Source organism: Rhincodon typus, chromosome 27 (genome assembly GCF_021869965.1).
Source record: "Rhincodon typus isolate 14 chromosome 27, sRhiTyp1.1, whole genome shotgun sequence".
In the NCBI taxonomy this organism is placed as follows: domain Eukaryota; kingdom Metazoa; phylum Chordata; class Chondrichthyes; order Orectolobiformes; family Rhincodontidae; genus Rhincodon; species Rhincodon typus.
In genome coordinates this window covers 36,841,107-36,862,666 of record NC_063358.1, presented here as the reverse complement: position 1 = coordinate 36,862,666, position 21,560 = coordinate 36,841,107, and positions in this window count along the sequence as shown.

Here is a 21,560-nt window from a genome sequence, read left to right as displayed (position 1 = left end):
GAGGACATCTGAGATGTATGGGAGTGGAATGCCTCATCCTGGGAGCAGATGCGGCGGAGGTGAAGGAATTGGGAATAGTGGATGACATTTTTGCAGGAAGGTGGGTGGGAGGAGATGTATTCTAGGTAGCTGTGGGAGTCGGTGGGCTTGAAATGGATATCGGTTTCTGGGTGGTTGCCGGAGATGGAGACAGAGAGGTCCAGGAAGGAGAGAGAGGTATTAGAGATGGTCCAGGTGAACTTAAGGTTGGGGTGGAAGGTGTTAGTGAAGTGGATGAACTGTTCGAGCTCCTCGTGGGAGCATGAGGCGGCGCCGATACAGTCATCAATGTAACGGAGGAAGAGGTGGGGTTTGGGGCCAGTGTAGGTCCGGAAGAGGGATTGTTCCACGTAACCTACAAAGAGGCAGGCATAGCTTGGGCCATGTGGGTACCCATGGCCACCCCCTTTGTCTGTAGGAAGTGGGAGGAATTGAAAGAGAAGTTGTTGAGGGTGAGGACGAGTTCGGCTAAGCGAATGAGGGTGTCAGTGGAAGGGGACTGGTCGGGCCTGCGGGACAGGAAGAAGTGGAGAGCCTTTAGGCCATCTGCATTGGGAATGCAGGTGCATAGGGACTGGACGTCCATGGTAAAGATGAGGTGTTGGGGACCGGGGAATTGGAAGTTTTGGAGGAGGTGGAGGGCGTGGGTGGTGTCACGGACATAGGTAGGGAGTTCCTGGACCAAGGGGGAGAAAATGGAGTCCAGATAGGTGGAGATAAGTTCGGTGGGGCAGGAGCAGGCGGAGACAATGGGTCGACCAGGGCAGTCAGATTTGTGGATTTTGGGAAGGAGATAGAAGCGGGCGGTGCGGGGTTGGGGAACGAGGCGGTTGGAGGCTGTGGGTGGGAGGTCACCTGAAGTGATGAGGTTGTGGATGGTTTGGGAGATGATGGTTTGGTGGTTGGAGGTGGGGGTCATGATCAAGGGGGCGGTAGGAGGAGGTGTCGGAGAGTTGGTGCCTGGCCTCAGCGATGTTGAGGTCAGTGAGCCATACTACAACTGCGCCTCCCTTGTCCGCGGGTTTTATGGTGAGGTTGGGATTGGAGCGGAGGGCTGCACGTTCTGCGGGTGAGAGGGGTGGAGAGGTTGAGGCGATTGATGTCTCGGCAGCAGTTGGAGATGAAGAGGTCGAGGGAGGGTAGGAGGCCTTGGGGTGGTGTCCAGGAGGAGGGGATGTGTTGGAGGCAGGAGAAGGGGTCAGTAGAGGGAGGGTTAGGCTCACGGTTGAAGAAGTAAGCGTGGAGGCAGAGGCGGCGGAAAAACTGCTCTATGTCCAAACGTGAGCGGTATTCGTTGATGTGTGGGTGGAGGGGGTCAAAGGTGAGCCCATTACTGAGGACTGACCGTTCGTCCTCAGTAAGGGGGAGGTCTGGGGGGATGGTGAAGACTCAGCAGGGCTGGGTGCTACAGTCTCCTCTGGAGCTGCTGGCTGTGGAGGCGGTGGGCAGAGCAACGTCGGTGTCGGCGGTGGGCGGAGTTGCGTCGGCATTGGCGGTGGGCAGAGCAGGGTAGGAGGCGGCAGCAGCGGTGACAGTAGGTGCGTCCTCAGTGTCTATGGTGTTGGCCTCGGAAATGGAGGCTGTGGCATCAGCAGCAGTGTCGATGGCGTTCGCTGTGCCTGAAGCTTCAAAATCTCCCCGCCCCCTACCGCATCCCAAAACCAGCCTCCCTAACCTGTCCTTCCTCCCACCTATCCCCTCCTCCCACCCCAAGCCGCACCCCCATCTCCTGCCTACGAACCTCATCCCGCCCCCTTGACCTGTCCGTCCTCCCTGGACTAACCTATCTCCTCCTACCTCCCCACCTACACTCACCTTTACTGGCCCCATCCCCGCCTCTTTGACTGGTCTGTCTCCTCTCCACCTATCTTCTCCTCTATCCATCTTCTATTCGCCTCCCCCTCTCTCCCTATTTATTTCAGAACCCCCTTTCCCTCCCCCATTTCTGAAGAAGGGTCCAGACCCAAAACGTCAGCTTTCCTGCTCTTCTGATGCTGCTTGGCCTGCTGTGTTCATCCAGCTCTACACCTTGTTATCTCAGATTCTCCAGCATCTGCAGTTCTTACTATCTCGGCAGCTGTGCTAATGTGGTCGGGTGTAAAATGGAGACCCCGAGGCTCAGAACTACTTGAGAGCTTTCTACCAGATTGTCTGCAATCGCCACCAGTGAGTCAGAGGCCTTCCAGCAATCATAGAGCATTCCCTTGGGTAGTACTGTGCTGAAGTACTGAGTGTGGCAAATGCAATCATAAGACAGGCACTAAGGGGCCTTGCTGTTCTGAGTATTTATGTTTTGTTTATTTCATTACAAGTGTTGTTGGATAAAATTGTTATGGAACTTTTTTTTGCTCTTTATGTTGTTTCAGGCGTGGTGTGAATAGCAAGCAGCAGAGGGATGCAAAGCTGGGGAATGATGAAGACAGGATGATTTAGGGATGCTTTCAGGTGAGCTGAAAAACAGAACAGCCCATCTAAAGCAATGACTTCTTGGTTTCCTTCTGCTCTTTGCCCTCTTCCTCCTCAGCCTCCTTTTCCATCTGCTGACATGGCATCTCCTATCTGCTGATTGCACTCCATCTCCTGATCATACCGACGGGCTTCATTAAATAGATCAATGTGTGGGAGCAGACGTCCAGCTCAGAAGCCTTCAGACCCCAATGAATCCTTTGAAAAATGCTTAGCGCCCAATCCTTTTCGACTAATCCCATGTGTGTGAGACCATTCAACAGTACACTCCAGAGTCTTAGAGTCATATAGCACAGAAACAGACCCTTTGGTCCAACTCATCCTCACTGACCAGATATCCTAATCTGATCTGGTCCCATTTGCCAGCATTTGGCCCATATCCCTCTTAAACCCTTCTGATTCATGTACCCATCCAGATGCCTTTAAAATGTCGTAATTGTACCCGCCTCCACCTCTTCCTCTGGCAGCTTATTCCATATATGCACCACCCTCTGTGAGAAATGTTATCCCTTAGGTCCCTTTTTAAACCTTTCTGCTTTCACTTTAAACCTATGTCCTCTAAGTTTTGGATTACCTTACCCTGAGAAAAAGGCCTTTGCTAATCACTCTATCCATGCCCCTCATGATTTTGTAAACCTCTAAAAGGCTCAGCATCTGACGCTCCAGGGAAAAAAGCCCCAGCCGATTCAGCCTCCCATTATAACTCAAACTCTCCAGTCCCAACAACATCCTTGTAACTCATTTATGCATCCCCTCTAGTTTAACAATACCTTTCCTATGGCAAGAGCCCAGAATTGTGCGTAGTATTCTAAAAGTGGCCACACCAAAGTCCTGTACAGTCACAACATGACATCCCAACTCCTATTCTCAATGTTTTCTCCAATGAAGGCAAGCGTGCCAAATGCCTTCTTCACTACCTTGTCTACCTGTGACTACACTTTCTAGGAACTATATACCTGGACCCGTAGGTCTCTTTGTTTGACAACACTCCCCAGGGCCCTATCATTAACCGTATAAGTCCTGCCCTGGTTTTGCCTTATCAAAATGCAACACGTCACATTCATCTAAATTAAACTCCATAAAACTCTTCGGCCCTTTGGCCCATCTGACCAAGGTGCTGCTGTACTTTCAGATAATCTTCTTCAGTGTCCACTACACAACGTATTTTGGTGCGATCTGCAAACTTACTAACAAATATTCACATCCAAATCATTTATATAAATTATGGAAAGCAGCGGACTCAGCACCAAACCTTGAGGCACACTACTGGCCAGAGGCCTCCAGGCCAAAAAACAACCCTCTACCACGACCCTCTGCCTCCTTTCTTCAAGTCAATTTTGTATCCAATTGGCTAGCTCCCCCGGATCCCATGTGATCTCACCTTACTAACCTGTCTGCCATGTGGAATCTTGTCAAACCCTTTGCTGAAGTCCATTTAGACAACATTTATTGCCCTGTCTTCATCAATCCTCAAAACATTCAATCTAGTTAGTGAGACATGAACTCCCACACACAAAGCCACGTTGACTATCCCTAATCAATCTTTGCCTTTTCAAAGCATGTAAATCCTGTCCTTCAGAAACCCCTCCAACAACATACCCACCACTGAACTTGCCCACCACCGACAGCAGGCTCACTGATCTATATTCCCTGGCTTTTCCTTACAGTCTTTTTCAATAATGGCACCACGTTAGCCACCCTCCAGTCTTCCGACACCACCCCTTGTGGCTGTTGATGATACAAAGATCTCAGCGAAGTGCCAGCAATCTCTTCTCTAGCTTCCCACAAAGTTCTGGGGTATACTTGATTAGTTCCCAAGGATTTATCTACCTTTATCTGTTTTAAGACCTCCTGCACCTCCTCTTCTGTAATATGAACTCTTTTCAAGATTTCACTATTTATTTCCCCAAGTTCCCTAGCTTCCATGTCTTTCTCCGCAATCAGATACTGACACGAAATTTTCGTTTAGCATCTCATCCATCTCCTGTGGCGCCACACATAGACGGCCATGTTGATCTTTAAGGTGCCCTATTATCTCCCTTGTTACTCTTTTGCCGTTGATGTACTTATCGAATCTCTTTGGATTCTCCTTAACAGTATTTGCCAAAGCTATCTCATGTACCCTTTTTACCCTCCTGATTTCCCTCTTAAATATACTTCGACTGCCCTTATACTCCTTGAGGGATTCACTTGATCCCAGCTGTCTGGAACTGACATATTCCTCCTTCTTTTCCTTGACCAGATCCTCAATTTCTTTAGTCATCCAGCATTCCCTACACCTACCGGCCTTGCCCCTCACACTAACAGGAGCATACTGTCTCTGAACTCTCATTATCTCATTTTTAAAGACTTCCCACTTTCCAACCATCCCTTTACCTGCAAATAGCTTCCTGCAATCAACTTTTGAAAGTTCCTGTTCAATAATGTCAAAATTGGCCTTATTCCAATTTAGAACTGTAACTTTTTGATCAGTTCTATCTTTTTCCATCACTACTTTAAAACTAAATAGAATTATGATCACTGGTCCCAAAGTAGTCCTTGCCACGTGGTCGCTCTGCCGTAATTCTCACTCCTTCCCCCCTTTTAAACTATCTTTGCTTTTGATCTTTTTCTCAAAAGTTTCCAGTCGGTGGGCCCTCTTATGGAACAGTGGTTGGGTCCCTACCCCTTGACTGGGAGGCCCAGGTTCAAATCCCACCTGCTCCTGATATGTGTAATAGCACCTCTGAACATGTTGATAGAAAAATAGATTAAATAAGGGAAAAAAAACACAAGAGTTACTGGGCCCTACCCTTTATCTTGGAGGGCTGAGTTCAAGGCCCACCTGCTCCAGAGATGTGTAATACCATCTCAGAACAGGTTTAGAAAAACAGGTTAAATAAAAACAAAATTAACAGGAGCTGCAAATAATGGACTGCCTTGCCTTTGCTGGGCAGTGCAGCTAGTTTGATTCATTGCAGCCACAGGTGCTTTAATAGTGGCTAAGGTTTTGAAAGATGCAACAAGAGATTTGGTGATGGGACAAAAAGCCATTTGGCTATGAGTGATAACATTTCCAGATAGATAAAGAAAAATAGGAATTGCTAAATTAAGTGCCTAATTTGAGTTCAAAACTAGCTGATGCAGTCTGCCTGTTTCTGACCCACACACAACACATCTATACAATCATTACCCCCAGCATGCCAATCCATGAGGACCTTACCAAAAGAGTCCAGAATTCAATCCGTTGTCATTTTAAGCTCCTCTGGTCTCCAGTGCTATTAAAAGCAGTGAGACTACAGAGCCCAGCTTTGCATGAGGCTTGCTCTTCCTAAGAAAGGCAATCATAGGATTTCTGGAATAAATGAAGGTGCTGTTAGCGAAGTTCTAGTGAACTGTTCTCGTGAGTATCCTGACGTATTTCAACAATCTTCTTCAAACCTCCAGCAGCAAATGAACAGGAAATGGTGAATATCCCTTTGCAAATGGACAGTGGTGCTTTCCTTGGAGATAGTAAGAACTTGTTGTTTCCTTATTGCTTTCAAGTGGCTCGTTGCAATGAGAGGAAGGCTTTAGGAACAATGTGAGCACCCAAAGCTGTTGTACAGCCTCTTGAATGACTTCATGATAATAACAGCAGCAGTAGGTTAGGAAGTGTTAGGGCTCTATGCCTACACACTCCCGCTCACCTGGCCAGCTACCTTCTTCGTTGATTTTTGTTTTGTCTCTTCATTTCTCTTTTGCGTCAAAGTTCACCTTTCTTTCTTTTCTGCGGCTGCAGTGGAGGAAGGCGGTTGTGAGGGCTTGCTGTGACCGTGGCAGTGTGGTGGATCCAAATGTCCATTCCTGATAGCCATAGCGGCCTTGGGTTTATCGAAGGCTTCGTCGTCGGTGGGTCTGGTCCCCTCCTCCTGGCGGCGGTGCGGCAGTTTCAGCGGTGGCTATAGCAACAGTGGCATGGTGGTTCCGTTTTGTTCCTCTTTGCTATGGTGGCACTGTAGCAGCTTCAGGTGGCGGCTTCAGCGCCAACAACTTGGTGGGTCTGGTCTGTCCTTCCTGGTTAGGTGGCAACGTAGTGGCTTCGTTGGTGGGTCTGGGCCAGAAATCCTTGCTTTGGTGGCTTCTGCGGCATGTCCCATGGCCACACCGGAAACCCCGGGAGCCGTGGAGGAACAAAGGATGAACTTTGTCTTAACTGTGTCTCAATTTTTTTTTATAACTTTTGTAATTAAAATGGTGCCAAATTGTGGCAATTTATACACATCTCACTGTATTTTCATAAATACAAGTGCCAATAAAATTGTTACTCTGTTCTATGAATAAGTGTTAGGAGGTGAGGTCAGTAACAATGAAACCCTGAAGATTTGCTGGCTGCCCTCAGAATTGGTTGGCAGACAGGAAACAGAGAATTCTCTGGATGGCAGGTGATAATATTTGGTATGACAGGGATCAATGCTTAGGTCCCATCTATTGACGATTTATAGAAATAAGCAGGATGAGGGAACCGACCGCAATGTTTCCCAGTTTGCTGCTACAAAATTGGCAAGGATTGGGAATTGTGAGGAGGAGGTAAGGAGGCTTCATGTGATTTAGACAACTTGAGTGAATGAACACATGGCAGATGCAGTACAACATACCTAAATGTGAAGTTATACACTTTGGTGAGAAAAACAGAAAGAAAGAGAATGATTTAAATGGTGATATATTTTGGTGTGGATGTGCAAAGGGATCTGGGTGTGTACACCAGCCAATTAAAGTAGACAGGAAGGTGCAGCAAGCTATTCTGAAGACAAATTATATATTAGCCTTCATTGCAAGATGATCTGAATTCAGAAGTAGGGATGACATACTGGCTGTTGGTAAGACGACACATGGAGTACTATGTACAATTTCCGTCTCCTGACCTAGGAAAGTATATACTTACTATAGAGGGAGTGCAGCAGAGGATCACTCACCTGATACTGGAACTGGCAGGGCTGTCCTAGAAGGAGAGATTGGTTCAACTGAACATGAATTCATTAGAGTTTAGAAGGATGACAGGGGATCTGACTGAAGTGTTTAAAATTCTATCGGGGCTAGATAGACTAGATGCAGGGAGGATGTTTCTGTGGTTGGGCAATCTAGAACCAGGAACACAGTCTCAGGATATGGGGAGACCATTTAGATGAGATGAGGCAAAATTTATTCACACAAAAAGCCAGTGAACATGTGAAATTCTCAACCACACGAGATTGAGGAGGCCAAGTTACTGAATATATTTAAGAAAGAGATAGATAATCATTTAGATCGTAAAGGCTTTAAGGGGTATGGGGATAGAGCAGGAATATGATATTGACAGAGACAATCAGCCATTTGAATGGCAGAACGGGTTTGAAGCGACAAATGGCCTACTCCTGCTTTCAGTTTCTGAGTTTCAATTCCAAGATGGCATCTGATGCTGAATGCAGGCTAAAGATTGAAGGATCATTTGTGCTTGAAAACATTGGCAAAAGGCCATTGCCAGGAAGTTAACAAGTTGGGATCGGGTGGTGTGAACACTAGAGCATCGAATAAAGGAGTAACAGACGTGATAGCCCTGCAATCCTCCTCCAGCATTCAACAAGACTATTGGGTCCAGGTCATCACTCCCCACTGCCCTCCACAACCCCCAAACCCCCAATCATCATGTGTCCTTAGTTCCCAACAATCTATCAATCTCAGTCTTCCAAATACTAACAAACTGAACATCCATAGCATCCCGGGTAGAAAATTTCAAAGATTCACAACTCATGGAATGTACTAATTTCTCCTCTTCCCAGTCCTAACTGGTTATTCCTTTTATTCTAACACTATGATGATCCTTCTAGATTTCCAACCAGGGGAAAAGGTCTTGCAAAACCCACTATGTCAAGCTCGCTAAGAATGTTATATGTTTCAATGAGATCATGTTTCATTATTCTAAAGGTTGGAGAACATAAACCCATACTGCTCTAACTCTTCTCAATGTAGTGAATCTGGTTAAATTCATTAAGTCATCCCCATTGTAAGTCTATCTTTCCTCAAGTAAGGGGATCAAGTGTGCACAGTTTCTTTTTCCATGTGACATTTCCACAAAGCCCTACAGAAACAGATAACTACTTCCACTTACACTTCCACCCTCTTGCAATAAAGAAAAGAAGCCCTTGAATTGACTTAGCATTTTTCATTACCACCAGCTATTCCAATATACTTTGCGGCCAATGAAGTAATTTTTTGACATTTGTCACTGTTATACAGTAGATCATAGAATCCCTACAGTGTGGAAGCAGGCCATTTGGCCCATTGAATCTACATGGACTCTCCGAGCCCTGTAACCTTGCATTTTTCATGGCTAGCCTGCACGTCCCTGAACACTATGGGCAATTTCCCAATCTGGCCAATCTGCCTAACCTGCACATCTTTGGACTGGGGGAGGAAAGCAGAGCACCGGGAGGAAAACCATGCAGACACGGGGAGAATGTGCAAACTCCACACAGACAGATGTCCGAGGTGGAATCAAACCCGGGTCCCTGGTGCTGTGAGGCAGCAGTGCCACACAAGTGGGAAAGCAACAGCTAACTTGCACACAACAAGCTCCCATAAACCGCAATGTGATTATCTGCTGTTGTGATGGTGATTGAAGAATAAATACTGGCTAGGTAACCAAGGCTAATGTATTTGATCCTCTTCAATATAAGGTCTTTACCTTCACTAATACATGCTGATAGGGTTTTGGTTTAACATCCCATCTAAAAAATGTCACCTTAACAGCACAGTACTCCCTTGATCAGTACTGCACTGGACAGTTAGCCTTCATTTCTGTGCTCAGATTCTAGTGTGGGACATGAAATCAGAACATTGTGAGCTAGAGGCAAATTTGTTTCTGAAAGAGTTAATATGGCAGAAATATATTTGCGCAGGCACAAGGAATGGATGAACCCCGAGCAACAGGCTCAGCATAGCACAAACATGGCTGTGCAAGCACAGGGAATTTGGCAAATACTCACCAAGAGGATAGATGGCAGCCAATAACAGGGAGCAGGCAGCATCTGACCAAAAAAGGATATTGTTTCAATTATCCTATACAAATTTGGATTTGCAATTGATGGATCATGGGAACACTGCCATCTATTATGCTTTGATACCATAAAATACATTGCGACCGTTATTCTGGGAGTGAGAGAAGAAGTGTCGCTCTGTCTTGTGGCTTCCCTGCATATGCTCGAATAATGGAAACCAGTATAAGACCTCTTCAGCATCTACACTGTGTTATTTCTCCTACTACACGACACTACCAACTCATCCTGAGTTGCATAGCTGCATACCAGTTGGCATCCTAATCATGTGCTGCTCATCCATGTTAACTTCTTCTTTCAATTTCTGCACAGATAAATACCTCTGATACATGTATTTATAGTCTCAAAGCTTTAAAAAAAAAATTCTGTTCTATTTTTCCCACCAAGTTGGATAATTTTATCCTTCCCTGTTTTAATTTCTGTCTGCCGCCATTTCATTTCATCAACCAGTTTCTAACCTTTTGCAGCATTTTTTACATCCTTCTGACAAAACTTACCTTCCCACAATGCTTTTTAACTTCAGTAGCTTAAATATAGTCCCCTCACTGGAATCATCGATAAAGATTGCAAGCGCTGATGCCCAAGTCCTGATTCTTGCTGCACTCCACTAGTTGTGTCTTGCTGGAAAGCCAAAATAAATTTGTCAAGCATGATTTCACTTTCATAAGATCATTACTTCTCTCAGGTCACTGGAGTAAACAACGCCATAGGTGAGCTATTAATCTCTATCTTCAGGACATTAATTGTACATGTTTAGTAATTTGCAAAGTGCTACATTGCAAACAATACCCCTTTTATTGGAAACTTGCTGCTGAATGACATTTCTTGCATCACTTCAGCAGACAGACGATATGAGCAGGCTATAGAGCTTTCAGAACAGACTGGACCCAGAAAATTGGTTTATTCCCAAGAGTTACTTACAGAGACTAGCATCGAACTTACAAATAGAGCATCCTCCAGCCAGTTCACATGGGGCTAGCTACACAGTCAGATAAGGTATTCTTCTGGCAGAAATTAAGATAACATATTTCTCCAAGTGACCTCGTTGGACACAGCTTGCAGCTTTATCAAGAATGAGGCAAGATCACACTTAGAAAAAGTATCCTGATTCTCTACTTACAGCAAGATAAATCTGAGTTTAAGCATTCTGTAAAACTTGTACCTGGATCCCAGGGTAATTGTAATGTATTTAATGTTGAATTCATATGGTATTCTTAGAGTACCATCATTAATAGCTGTCCAATTTATCATGTTGGGCATCCTCATTACTGACCATTTAATACATTGAATGCTATAAATTGACAACTTCATTTCTCACAGGTAGACATTTCACTCATAAAAATCAACATGCTTGACTGTTGTACAGGGAGGGAAAAATCTATGTATGTTTTTATTAATCTGTTATATATACAAATTCTCCTCCAAGTCAACATTCCTTCGCTGTAATTCGTTAAAAATCTCGGAACACCCTCAATAACAGAACGGTAAGTGTACCGACCTCACACAGACAGCATGATTCAAGAAGGTGGTTCAACACCTCCTTCTCAATAATAGTAACAATCTCTTTGATAATAAGTGCTGAACTGGACAGTGAAAGCCCACTTTCTGTGAAAGAACATAAAAATCCAGGGCACTAAGAGAAACCGTTCTGAAAGAACATTTTTAGGAAGGAAAGGATAATGGAGGTGAGGAATTTTCTGAGTCAGAAATGCTCCAAATGCTCCATTACATCTCTCTGGTCACTGCAATTGGCAATTCCATAGATGGATTATCAATCTTGACATTCGGAACATTAATTATAGATGTTTAGTCATTAGAATGCAATATGCTTCATCACAAACAATTCTCCCTTTATTGGGAGCCTGCTGCTGTAATATTGCTTGCATCACTATCAGAAGACTACTGAGGTTTGGTTGGAGTGGGGCATTGAAAGAGATACCACGGAGTCTTAATCAAGGTAAATGTAAAATCCTGAATGCCAATCTCCTATTGAAACCCCCTCAAGGGAATTGGAGATGAATCTTTCAAATACTCTTCTACTAATTAGCCTGAATTTTCTTCTCTGTTTTTTTCCCTTCTGTCCTCCCAGGAGAGGACATGCCTCTAGGTAGGTACAGGAAGTTTGGAAGAAATGAGAGAAGCTGTGGCCTTGTATATTAATAAACTAAAAGAAGGATTATTTGAATGCAGTGACAATATTAAAACACAAATGTGATTCCTTATGGATGAAGATAGGTTGGAGTAGTTTATAGTGTGGAGAAAATTTATATTGATTGCTTTTTCTGACCTTTTTTCATTAAAGAAAGGAATTAGCCATCTGCTGGGGTAAGGGCTTTGAATTTACAGGAATGATAAACTCAGCAACAAAAAAAATGCCATATAAACTATAGCTGTCCCTTGCAGTGGATGGAAAACAGCCAAAAGGTACTTAAAGAAATGAGGCCAGAGTATGTGGTGCTATGGCAAAGATTTTTTGCAGCTCATTGAGAATGAGGGTGGTACCTGGTGCTTGGAAGGTAACTAATGTGATTTAATCCTTTTTACAGAAAATGTTATAAATGTGGTTTGACAGATATTAGATGGATTAAAACTTGTAGAGCATACATGCAGGCCAAGGACTGAATTGTAGAAAATAGAAACAATTTCAACAGATACAAACTTAGCCCATCTTCAGAAGACAACACTCCCATTCTAGTTATTTGTCTGGTAAACCTTCTCTGAGATGTTTCCAACCCATTTGCAACCTTCCTCAAATAAGAAGATCAGTACTGTATACAATGCTCCAGATATAGTCTTACTAGTGACTTGCATAACTGAACCATAATCCTGCTTTTATATTCAATTTGCCTGACAATAAACAATAACATTCTGCTAGCTTTCCCCATAACTTACTGCACCTGAACACTACCGGTTTGTAATTCTTGCAGTAGGACAACCAGATCTCTCAGCTTCTCAGAATTTTGCAGTCTCTCACCATTTAGATAATGTGCTTTTCTTATTCTTGCTACTGAAGTGGACAATTGCACATTTTTCCACAATCTATTCTATTTACCAGATCTTTGCCCAGTCATGAAGCATCTATTTCCCTCTGTACTTTCCTTATGTCCTCTTTACAACTTACTTTCCTACTTTCCATTGTGTTATCAGCAAACCTACAACCATATCTTCAGTCTGCTCATCCAATCATTTATATAAATTGGAGACTGTTGATGTCCCAGTGTGATCAATGTTGCACATTGTTCATTACATCTTGCCAACCATAAAATTATTATTGAAATCTGTTTCCTCTTAGCTAGCCAATTTTCTATGCATTCCAATATGCCATCACCTACATTGTGAGATTTAATTTTCTGCTATTACCCTTGATATGGCACCCCATCAAATGCCTTCATGAAATCCAAATACAGCACTTCCACTGGTTCCTCTTTCCCCACGTGTTATTCCTCAAAGATCTCCAAAAAAATTGGCTAAACATGATTTCCTCTTCACAAAGCCACGTTGACTTTATCTGGTTATCTGGAAATTTCCAAGTGCCTTGATATAACACCTTTACTAATAGCTTCTAATATCATCCCTACAAACAGGTTTCAAGTTAATTGGTCTGAACTTTCCAGATTTCTATCTTCGTCCCTTTTGAATAAAGCACCAACATTTGCTATTTTTCATTCTTGTGAACTTTCTCTAAATCTATAAATTAAAACAAATGCATTGTCTGTCTATCAAAGCATCAGCTTATAAACTCTGAACTGAAGTTCCTTAAGCCTCACAGATTTACTGCAGATATATTTGTTCTGGAAACACTAGCATCCAGGAGCACCCACATGCTGCAGTCACAACACATCACCTGCCCTATCATTTTTACTGATTCGTAATGGATTTGTTTTTATTAATTAATTTATAATTAATAAATCTTACTGCTCACAATTATACATATTATTGCTCATAAATGTTGTTAATACCAATCTTAAAATCACTGACAAATTTCCCGGGTTTTAACAATTAAGGTAAGTGAATGAAATACTCAGCAAGCAGTTTCTCGATGATTTATTTTTTTTTAAAAACCTGAATAGATTTTGGATGGTGGGAATGGTTTACTGAGATGAACTCCCATGAGCTCTCTATTCCTTCTCAGCTGTTGTTCAGATCCTGGTCTCCAGATTATGTCAGAAAAAGGAACATCTCCATCCACTCCTTACCTTATTCACCAAACTCACAAGTTTACACTCTACTCCAGCTGCAATCTAACTTTTGTTATTTAAAATACTAAGACTTAAATGAGTGAGCTCTCTGGCAGCTACAGAACTGAATTAGAACCAGTTAATTTATGAATTAATCTTATCCACTCTCTCGCAGAAAGACTGTTAGCCCTTTCCTAGACTTGAAGAAACTAAATTCTGAAGAAAGTTTAATTTGCTAGCAAGCAATACCAGATTTCATCATAAAAACAATCCTTATGTTTCATTTCTTATTCACCAAGTTCATAAATTTACGCTTTGTTCCAACTACACCCTTCTGGTGAAATGCATTCTCTTGCAAATTTGAAATGGAGAAGCTCTTTTGTTATCTGAGTGGCCATAAGGAACATAGGAAATGGGAGCAGGAGTAGGCCATGTGGCTCCTTGTGCCCACTCTGTAGTTCAACTACAATTTAGCTGAGCTTCTAGCTCAGTTCCATTTTCCCACACTATCCCCACATCCCTCAATATCATAAATATTTAGAATTGAATCAATTTCTATTATGAACATACATTTGAATATTTGATTCTTAACAGTGAGTCACACAACCTTTTCCCACTTAGCCAATGTCACATAAATACATTTTTTTTCCAAAGATAAATAAGAAAATACATTTGATTATATGGTCTCAGTGATTTTTCTCCAGGATTGCTCATAGCAAATTCATTTTCAATTCCTAGAGACCGCTCGACAATCCTGGACAGTTGGCAACCCTTCCATTATGTAGGGTCTTTATTTTATGGACTTAACAAGCTGAGTGGTGAGCAGATTGGCAGGTACAAAAGCAGAAATCTAAATCTGTAACATTAGGGAAATATTACAGTTATCAAAACCAAACAAAACAGAATGTGGAATTTGGGATTGATACTGTATTCTCTGACTCTTTCATGAGGCTAGATGTAGCTCTTTCATGAGGCTAAATGTTTCAAAAGCGTTTTAACTCAGCCTTGCTATGGTATTTGTTTTATGGCAGTCAATTTGTATACAGCAAGGCCCTGCATACAAAAACCTGACAATTCTTCAAGGGATAAACATTGATGAATGTTCACTCAGAGACCCTGACTCCACCTCCCTGACCTCCCCACAGACCAGTGCGACTGAAACACTGCACGATCTAGGCTTCTCTTCCGCCAACATGTTTGGGTGATGTGTTTAAATATGAAAACGTTTGCATTGGTAATTCATACAAGTTCAATAAAGTTCTTCGCACACTGCATCCATGTTCAATAAGCAATACTCCAGGTATTGACAATCACTGCTCTGGAGCAGGTATCAGCCTCCTGTCCCTCCTGAGGACACTTGTCATCTCTGCCTCTATTCCACCTAGGGCTCCAGCTCCAGAAAAACTTTGTGTACTCTCTCTGCTAATCTTCAGTCTTTGCAATCACGGATTCAGCTTACAAAGACTGTCAGCACTTCCTACAGCCACAATATTCCTTCTGTTTAAGGAGTTTAAGCCATGTGAAATATTGAGCCTTATAATGCGATGGTGAATGGCACTGGCTGCAAACAGCCGTCGTGTTAAACAGCAAACAGTATACTTCTAATACTTATGCCTGCATTGTAATGGATGTGCATGAGTTCATTGTGCATTGATGACAGAAAAACAGAGAGTGCTGGAGAAACTCAGCAAGTCTGGCAGCATTGGTGAAGAGAAAAACACAGTTAACATTTTGAGTCTAGTGACCCTTCATCAGAACTAAAAGTTTGTTGGGAAATGATGACATTTATGCTGATGATGGGGCGTGGCGGAAAGGGGACAATCGGATTGAGTTGAACAGATGGAGGTAGTGCTCAGAGAAGTAAAGGAGCAGAAGATGAAGTGATTGCTGATGATAAGCTGGAATAGAGATAAATGCTGAATGTCTGCTAAAGGGAAGCGTGACTAGTGGAAAATGTGTTGGCTGTGCTGGGAGCAAATTGTGGAGAACATGGCCCGAGTGTTTGGAGGAGCTGGGTAACAAACATAGAGGAAGGTGCTGTGAAATTGTTAAACTCAACATTACGTCCTAGGTACTAGGCGGAAGACAATGCTGTTCCACCAGCTTGTGCTGAGTTTTGTTAAAGCACCGTAGCAGACTTGAGACAGAAATGTTGGCATGGAAACACAGTGGTGTGTTGAAGTAGTTGGCAACTGGAAGTTCGGTGTCATTTTTCATAGGATCCCTAGAGTGTGGAAGCAGGTCATTCGGCCCAACAAGCCCACACTGACCCTCCAAAGAACATTCCACCCAGACCCAATGCTGTAACCCTGAATTTCCCATGGCTAAGCCACCTACCATGCACATCTCTGGAAACAATGGGCAATTTATCATGGCCAATCACTTAACCTGCACAATTTTGGACTGTGGGAGGAAACTGGAGTACCTGGAGAAAACCCACGCAGACACAGGAGAATGTGGAAAATCTACACAGACAGTCACCCAAGGGTGGTATCGAATTTGGGTCCCTGGTGCTGTGAGGCAGCAGTACTAAACACTGAGCTGCTCGATGATTAGAGAGGAGGTGTTCCACAAACCTCCACTCTATCCATAAAGTAGACTATGTGCCTGCTTTGGGGAATATCTCACTGAGATCCCAACAAAGTACAACAAAGATGACTTGTTATCTTCCACTGTGTAAGAAAGGATGTTACAGTATTGATGCCCCTTGAAAAGGAATGGTATGAATAATAGGCTGCCTGATTCAAAAGCACGTAACATGAAAGGGATGGCAAACAAAGGAGGGGATTGTTGGAAGTTGGAAGTTAATGTGCAATTGAATGACCTGTAGTGACAAGTATATAGAAGGCCAGCTGAAATGGTGAGCTAATAAACTAGACTCCAAACAATAGGAGAGAGATGAATACGATATATTGCACACAGTAAATATACAAAATAAAAAAGGAAGTCTTCAAAGGCACTAAATTCTTGGAGATGGAGGAGACAAGATTGAATAACAGCTACAATGAGAGAGAGAGAGAGAGAGGGGAAACACACCGGGACTAGCGTTTTAATTGAGGCTATGCATTGTGGGTGAAAAAATAGAAATAAAAATTGAGAAGTTAAAATGAAAGTAGGTTGTCTACTGAACAGTGAGAAAAGGAATTATTCTGCTGAAGGATCCCCCCAAAACGCTGCTTGATCATAGTGTTCAGGTGCTGACTCACCTGCCGTGAATTTCCAAAGTGTACAATTGATTTCCTGGTTCCTTTTGTCTTCCTTGTCCTTCATCATATTTCTCGCATTGATTTGGGATGTTGACATTGGAACACTACTTGTTGCCTGTTGACCCATCTGTCTGGGCATACAACAGTTGTGTGCAGAACATTATTTAATTTCATTTTCTTGGCGTCGCTCTCAATCAATGGCTGCTGTGCTTTGTGAAAACATAGGCACTGTTTTTTTGTTCTTATTTCAGGTTTACTGCATCCACAGTTTTTTGGTTTTGCTGAAGTTGTTGAATTTGTTCTTGTACCCTAACCTGAAGTATTCTCTTGATGCCTCCATTGTGTCGGACAGAGGGAGAATAGTCCATTATATATTCCTGTTGACATCCTTGGAGTGAGCCCTTGATCATAAAGGGCAGCTTGGTGGCTCGGTGGTTAGTACTGCTGCCTCACAGCGCTAGGGACCTGGGTTCGATTCCAGCTTTGGGCAAATGTCTGTGTGGAGTTTGCACATTCTCTCTGTGTCCACGTGTGTTTCCTCCACAGTTCAAAGATGTGAAGGTTAGGTGAATTGGCCATGCTAAATTGCCCATAGTATCTAGTGATGTGCAGGCTAGGTGGATCAGCCATGGGAAATGCAGGGTTACAGGGATGGGGTGGGTCTGGGTGAGTTGCTCTTTGGAGGGTCAGATCATGGAATTTGAATAATCTGGAAATAAGAATCTAATGATGACTATTAATTGTCAGGGAAAAATCCATCTGGTTCACTAATGTCCTTTAGGGAAGGAAACTTACTTGGTCTGGTCTACATGTGAGTCCAGGCCCACAGCGATGTGGTTGACCCTGGGCAGTTAGGGACGGACAGTAAATGCTGCCTAACCAGTGATGCCCACATCTGTGGAGGAATCATTAAAAAAAAAGCGGGTGGTGAGCTCTCTTCTTCAACTGCTGTGATCCATTTGGTCTGGGTGCAACCAAAATGCCAGGAGCTTGACCCCTAGATACTGAAAAAACAGCAATATATTTCCAAGTCAGGACAGTGAGAGACTTGGAAGAGAACTTGCAGATGGCGCTGCTCCCATGTATCAGCTGGCCTTATCCTTTGTGGTGGCAGTGATTGGGAGTTTGGAAGGTGGTATTGAAGGGGACTTGGCAAATTCCTCCAGTGCATCTTGTAGATAGTACACACTATAATTGCTGTCATTGAATGCTTTTGGTCGAAGGGTTTGGATCCTTGGGGATGTGAAGCCAATCAAGCAGCCTGCTTTGACCTGGATGGTGTCACATTACATAAATGCTGTTGGGGCTGCACTCATCCAGGCAAGTGGGGAGTATTCCATCACGCTCCTCACTTGTGCCTTGTAGATGGTGGACAAGCTTTGAGGGGTCAGGAGGTGAGGTCCTCACTGCAAGATTCCTAGCCTCTGACCTGCTCTTGTAGTTGCTGCCAGACCTGCTGAGTTCCTCCAACATTTTCAATTTCAAATTTCCAAAATCCACAGCATTTTTCGTTTAATTGAATACACTGGAAATTCTGTGGAAGCCAAAAAGCTTCCCATTAGTTAACTTAGAACAAATTGGAAGGTTTTAATAGGGTGGGAGACAGAAATGTCTAAATGACCAAAGGGATCGAAGTGTAAGTCAAAAGAAGGTGGCAATAGAAGAAGTGAGGAAATGAAGGGTCCAGTGGAGGTGCATATGGAGACAGTGGGGTCATGACCAAGAAAGGTTATCTGAAAAAAAAATGCTTGGAAGCATTGGTTCTAAGTCAAAGTTGTCAAACACAATGCCAATCTGTAGGGATGTACAAGGCCCACTCCAAAGAAGTAGTGCTGTCCATTGGACTGATTCAAGCTGCATAAGCTTTCCAGTTCCTGATATTCTGTTAGAGAGAAAAAAACAAACTACCGGGAACTGCAGAAAATCTGAGACAAGAAACAGCACTGATTTCTTGAAATGCACAGCAGGTTAATCAACAATTGAAAGTGAGAAAGACTTACATTTTTGGATTAATTCATTGTGAGAACTCTATTACAACCTGTCATTCACTTTCAGATGCTGATATCCCTGCTGTGCGCTCCCCAGCATTTGTGTGGTTTTATTCACACAGACTATCAGACAAGATTAGTAAGATGAAAGGAATTTTCTGCTAAAGTAAAACATTGTGATTATCAGGGTACTAATGCCTGACCAAGAATATTTGTTTCTGAGCTTGCTTTGAGTAGGGGCACAAAGGAGCCCAGCTGTGGCCTTAAGGGAAAGTGGCATGTTGGATTCAAAATTACCTCAATCAAAGGAAACAACTGATTATGATCAAGAAGTGTTTTTTTTAAGAGACAGGAAGGCTATTTGCAGTGGGCTTCTGTAAGGTTCTGTACGGGATTTCTTGTTGTTCATTGTAAACATCTATGATTTAACCCTTAGTGTAGAGGGCATGATTATGAACATGGGTCATGAGGTTGATAACAAGACAAAGAAAGCTGTAGACTACAGGAAGCTTCAGATGACCTGGTTAGATGGGCAGAAAAGTGGCAAATGGAAATCACTCTGGGGAAATGAGTAGTAAGGCATTTGTGGAAGGTAAACAAGGCAAGAGAATACATAGTAAGTGGTTGTACACTGAAAGGTGTGGAAGGGCATTGGAATGCAAGTCCATAGATCCCTGAAGGTAGTGGGAAAATGGATAAAGTAGTCGAGAAGGCACAAGAGATCCTTTATTAGCTGAGACATAGAATAGAAGAGCAAGAGAGTTTTAGAGACAGTAGGACCTGCAGATGCTGGAAAATCGGAGATAACAAGGTGCAGAGCTGGATGAACACAGCAGGCCAAGCAGCATCAGAGGAGCAGGAAGGCTGACGTTTCGGGCCTAGACCCAGTTTTGTCTTGTGTTTAGGATGTTAGACTGCCTGATTGCCTTCCAAATTAATATGCCACAGTCTGTGTTTATTTTAACAAGAAACTTTTATTTGCAGACATTCTATGTCCAGAGTCACAACCACACAAGCTTAGAGTGTCTCCGCATGATACTTCTCTCCAGACTCACTGCTCATATGATTTTATTTCATCATTACATCATGATCTCCTAGCCCCATACTGTTAACCCATTACATGACACTACATATCAGGACTCTGTCCAATGTAAGAGATGGGATTGATAGCAGTGGAGAAAAGTAGAATTTGGATATATATTTGAAGTGCCATAAGCTATAGAAATATGGTTAAGGAGCTGAACATTAGGATTATAATTGATAGCTGTTCTGGTCAGCAGAGACAAAGCAGAGACAAATGATCTGCTTCTGAGTTGTAAGTTTTTTTATATATCTGTAATTACTATTGAGAATAAATTCGGCTGAATAACGCACGTGTAACAAAAATTCTGACCATGAGAGTTCATGATCTCAGTCAATATTGAATACAATATCTTACCCTCACTGGTGAAGTGGTTGATTACCTGTTTGTTGTGATATTAGCCAGCACAGTGCAACAAGATCCTAATCTCCATTCCACAGCAGGGCTAGGTTTCAGAGGGCTCTAACTGGCCTCTATGCATCTGTGTTAGGAGGAGATAAGTTTATCAGGACTCTGTCCAATGTAAGAGATGGGATTGATAGCAGTGGATGCTGTTGGAACCACCAGTAATTTTTCTTTTATAAGGAGGAGGTAGAAAAAAGATAACAAAGTAGACATCCAGCTGCATAGACATAATACCTACAGGACTGAAATATCGGATCAAGTTGTAGCGTTGGGCTTAGTGGGTGGAGTCGGATTGGAAACCTAGAAATACAGATTTCCCAAAAACTCTGCAATTTTTAACTGATAACTTTTAATTATTAGCTCCAGGTTTCCTGTCCAATGGATAGTTTGATAGACTGTCTCTCAGATGGGAAAGTTGGTTGCTGAGCTGCACAGCAGGGGAGCAGCAAAACAGAAAGAGATTTCTGTGTGTGTGCGCGTGTGTGTGTGTGTGTGTGTGAGAGAGAGAGAATGTGTGTGTGTGTGAGAGAGAGAGAAATGTGTGTGCGTGAGAGAGACAATGTGTGTGTGTGCACGCGTATGTGAGTGTGTGTGTGAGAGAGAATATGTGTGTGTGTGTGTGTGTGCGCGCACGTGTGTGAGTGTATATGTGTGAGAGAGAATGTGTGTGTGTGAGAAAGAATGTGTGTGTGTTTGTGCGTGTGAGTGGGAGAGAGAGAGAGCGAGAGAGAGGTGGAGGGGATAGGAGTTTTTAGGTATGGTGTAATGGGTGCGAGATTATGGAGAGAGGTCAGTTACAATGGTCAGGAATGAAATGATAATCAGAGAGCATGAACTGGTGTTGGGGCTGCTCTGTAATGAGTGGGCATGAGGGATAAATGGATAGATGGCATGGATTTACAGGGCAGCCTATTAACTAGGGAAAACACTCCTGATCCTACTATCCCATGTTAAGACCCTTCTCTTATGGATCTAGTCCTTCCTATTTCTTTTTACCTGTCCTAATGTTTGGAAAACCGGCCAGCACGGTGCCACAAGGATGGCACTGCTAATCAAGGCTCACTATTCTGTGATCCTTCACAAATGTATGGATGACCCATTGAATCAACAAGATGATAAATTTGCCTGATTTTGATTAATGTCTA